Here is a 5000-nt window from a genome sequence, read left to right on the forward strand (position 1 = left end):
AATAATAATAATAATAATAATAATAATAATAAATAATAATAATAATGATAATAATAATAATAATAATAATAATAATAATATTAATAATAATAATTTTAATACTGTTAAATTATTAATAATACATAATAATAATAATAAATATTAAAATAATGAATAATAACAATAAATGATAATAATATTAATAATAATAATAATAATAATAATAATAATGATAATAATAATAAATAATAACAATAATAATATTAATAATAAATAATAATAATAATAATAATAATAATAATAATAATAAATAATAATCATAATAATAATAAATAACAACAATAAATAATAATAATGCTAATAATAATAATAATAATAAATAATAACAATAAATAATAATGATAATAATAATAATAATAAATAATAACAATAATAAAAAATAATAATAATAACAATAATAATAAATAATAATAATAATAAATAATAATAATAATAATTAATAATAATAATAATAATAAATAATAAGAAAAATTAATAATAATAATAATAATAAAAATAAATAATAATAATAATAATAAATAATAATAATAATAATAATAAATAATAATAATAATAATAATAAATAATAATAAATAACAAATAAATAATGAATAAATAATAAAGAAATAAATAATAATAATAATAATAATAATAATAATAATAATAATGATAACAATAATAATAATAATAAATAATAATATCAATAATAATAATAATAATAATAATAATGGGCTAATCTTAGAATAAAATGATAATTAATGTTCATCAGATTTTAACAAACGGCCAGCCTGAGAGAGAGAGAGAGAGAGAGAGAGAGAGAGAGAGAGAGAGAGAGAGAGAGAGAGAGAGAGAGAGAGCTTTACCTTACCTTATTGCCTTATTTTATGTTTGGGTTCCCCCAGGTCCCTCAATGTGAGGCACCTCGTATATCCACCAGAGAGTTCCTAATACATCTTCCGGTGTATTTTGCATCTTCCAGTCTTGGATGGTCTGGGATGCATCTTAGGTATTTATCGAGCTTATTATTAAACACATCTACGCTCACTCCTGATATGTTTCTTAGATGAGCTGGCAGCGCATTAAATAGTCGCTGCATTATCGATGCTGGTGCGTAGTGGATTAATGTCCTGTGTGCCTTCCTTAGTATTTCTGGTATAGTTTTGAGCACTATTAATCTACCTCGGCTTGCTCTTTCTGATATTTCTAGCTCCATGATGTTTTCAGTAATTCTTTCGATTTGCTTCCATGCTTGTATTATCATGTAGCGTTCTCTTCTCCTTTCTAGACTGTATAGTTTTAAAAATTGCAGTCTTTCCCAGTAGTCAAGGTCCTTAACTTCTTCCATTCTAGCAGTATAGGACCTTTGTACACTCTCTATTTGTGCAATATCCTTTTGGTAGTGTGGGTACCATATCACATTGCAGTACTCGAGTGTACTATGTACATAAGTTTTGTAAAGCATAATCACGTGTTCAGCTTTTCTTGTTTCAAAGTGTCTGAATAACATTACCATTTTTGCTTTACATTTAGCCAACAGTGTTGCTATTTGGTCGTTACATAACATATTCCTATTTAACATTACACCAAGGTCTTTAATTGCTTCCTTGTTTGTGATTGTCTCGTTATTAGGTCCCCTGTATGCATATACCATTCCTTCTCTGTTTCCATAATTTATTGAATCGAATTTATCGGAGTTAAATACCATCCTATTTATCTCCGCCCATTCATATATTTTGTTTAGAGAGAGAGAGAGAGAGAGAGAGAGAGAGAGAGAGAGAGAGAGAGAGAGAGAGAGAGAGAGAGAGAGAGAGAGAGAGAGAGAGAGAGAATGTGCACGTATGAAAGAGCAGGAAAAAGAAGAGAAAATGAGCCAGAGCCTGGAAAACTTTGAATACTAACGACAAAAGATTTCAAACCAGAGCGGAACATAAGCAGCGAAAGTTTTGCAGACATTTTTTACGAGACTTTTTCTTTTCTTTGGGAAATCGAAGAACTCTTTGTCTTTTATTGTTTGTTTTTTTTTTTTCTCTTAAGGAATACCCCGTCTGAAATTCTTAAGAGAAATTGACGCACAAGATGGAAAGACTAAAAAAAACGGTGATGTAAAATCTTTTAAGGGAAAAATTAATCAATCTTTTAGGAGAAAAAAAAACTTTAAAGAGAAAAATATATAAATATTCATAGAACTTATTATTTCAGTAGCAAAACACATTAATCTTTGAAAAGAAAATTATTCTATTTAATTTACATCTTCAAAAAACAAAATAATAATAATTTATTCCTAATCTTTTAAGAGAAAAATAAAAAGTAAAAATCTTTTAAGAGAAAAAATCATTTAAGAAAAAATACATTAATCTTGGCAGAAAAAAATTCTTTGATCTTAGACTTTTAAGAGAAAAAAAAATCATGAGAATTCACCAATAAATAAAGTGTTTAATGAAAAAAAAAATTATCAGTATACCTTCGAAATTTTTTTTTAAAAATATAAATAAAAAATAAACAGTAATAAAAATGTATAATAAATTTACTTGCAAAATATCTTTTGACAATAAAAAGCTTGTTATAAATTTTCCAAAAAAACTCGAAATATATATATATATCAATAAAAAGAAGCTTATAAATTTCCATAAAAAAATGTACATCTAAAATAAAAAAAGAACAAGAAAAAATAGATGTCAACGAAAAAGTGTTGTAATCGTCCTTTCCTTTTCATCCCCTAACTCCACTCACCAATGCAGCCCACCTCCCACAGCGGTCTTCACAATGAACAAAACACTGCAAAGCTTCTGTGACCAAACCAATCCAGTTCCCCAATATCGCTTTTGTGTGAAGATAAAGAAAGAAAAGATTTGAAAACGTACAAATGACGCCCTTTTCCTCTCTGGTATAAAACCAACTCCTTTTGCAACCATTAAAAGTTCTGAAATTTGGCCCATTATAATAGAGAAAAAATTCTCACTTGTTAAGAAGGCATTTTTTTTCAAATGATCCTTTTGTATCGCCTTATTTTTCTGGATAATACTTTCTTTAATCAATACGTTTAAAAGAATATTTTGTTTATCCTCAGAAAAGGATAAAACCTTTTACTTAATCAATATGTTTAAAGGAATATGTTGTTTAGGTTACATATCTCTGAGAAGAATTCAAACTTGTTTTTCATCATTACACTAAAAAAAAAGAATATTTTCTTTATATATTTCTGAGAAAGATTAAACACACAATGGTGGTTTTACTACTAATACTGCTACTACTGATAATAATAGCAATCAATATCATTAATAGAGTTCTTCCAATTTTCTGGATAATATATTTTTTAATCAATACGTTTAAAGGGATATTTAATTTTCACAATAACTCAGAGACAGATTTAAAGCACAATGCAGTTGTTACTACTACTACTACTATTATTATTATTATTATTATTTGCTAAGCTACAACCCTAGCTGGAAAAGCAAAATGCTATAAGCCCAGGGGCCCCAACAGGGAAAATAGCCCAGTAAGGAAAGGAAAGAAGGAAAAATAAAATATTTTAAGAAGAGTAACATTAAAATAAATATTTCCTATATAAACTATGAAAACTTTAACAAAACCAGAGGAAGAGAAATTAAATAGAATAGTGTGCCTGATTGTACCCTCAAGCAAGAGAACTCTAACCCAAGACAGTGGAAGACCATGGTACAGAGGCTATGGCACTACCCAAGACTAGAGAACAATGGTTTGATTTTGGAGTGTCCTTCTCCTAGAAGAGCTGCTTACCATAGCTAAAGAGTCTCTTCTACCCTTACTAAGAGGAAAGTAGCCACAGAACAAATACAGTGCAGTAGTTAACCCCTTGAGCGAAGAAGAATTATTTAGTAACTTCAGTGTTGTCAGGTGTGTGAGGACAGAGGAGAATCTGTTAAGAATAGGCCAGACTATTCGGCGTATGTGTAGGCAAAGAGAAAGAACCGTAACCAAAGAGAAGGATCCAACGTAGTACTGTCTGGCCAGTCAAAGGACCCCATAACTCTCTGGCGGTAGTATTTCAACGGGCGGCTGGTGCCTTGGCCAACCTACTACTACTACTACTACTACTAATAATAATAATAATAATAATAATATAAAGAGCATTCTTACCATTTCTGCTCTAAGGGAGACGAAAGAAATTGTGCGCTTCTGTTGCCCTGATATTACTGAAGCAAATTACAAGAAAACACAAATATTCTCCCATGAGCATTTCATCTCTTCTGAGTACAGAAGCAGATCGAACTGACTGATAATGATCTGATCTCTTTATGGCACCGAAAACTAAGAGGGTCTAACTCCTGTGAAAGGGTTATACATAGCTTGCAGTGCGCCTTAGCTCTGAAGTATAATACAATTTTAAATTTTGAGTACACTGAATAAAATGTTGGAGTCCTTTTAGTTGGAACACGCATTCTTTGAATTTCTTTTAACTTCGTTCCTATTTGTTTCTTTCGGATTTACTCAATCATACCACAATTTTTATTTCAATCATTAGGCAGATTCCTTCACGTCAATGTTTTCATTCTATTTTTCCTCGCTACGAAGTGCACTCTGACACATCCTTCCTTCAAGGCGAGAAACCAAATAGATAACGTAGAGAAGATATAGCAGTAGCCGCCCTCTTAGTCGCTTTCCACGACACGCAGGACAATATTAAAGCCGTAGTAATATGGTAGTAATATCACAAATACTCACAAAGATTTAACTCTATGTGTATTTCTCTCCTAAAGATTCATAATTTCAATCATTCTCATATTTAAAGAGTTTCCCCATTTATACAACGACAATCGACAAATCTATTTTTATCGATACTCTTTCACTCAACTACAAAAACTCCTTCTTCGTACTATCATTATTATTACTAGTTAAGCTACAACCCCAGTTTGGAAAGCATGATGCTATAATTCCAAGGACTCCGTCAGGAAGATAGCCCAGTGAGAAAGTTTGCCTGAGAGTACGCTTAAGCAAGAGAATTC

The 5000-nt window shown here is 29.5% G+C and overlaps 1 protein-coding gene across 5 annotated transcripts in view; it reads right to left on the reverse strand.

Moving 5' to 3' along the window:
* Nucleotides 1–5000, reverse strand: part of LOC137627619 (adipokinetic hormone/corazonin-related peptide receptor variant I-like) — a 649156-nt gene that overhangs the window by 457132 nt on the left and 187024 nt on the right. The window lies entirely within an intron of this gene.

This window comes from Palaemon carinicauda, chromosome 35, assembly GCF_036898095.1.
Source record: "Palaemon carinicauda isolate YSFRI2023 chromosome 35, ASM3689809v2, whole genome shotgun sequence".
NCBI lineage: Eukaryota > Metazoa > Arthropoda > Malacostraca > Decapoda > Palaemonidae > Palaemon > Palaemon carinicauda.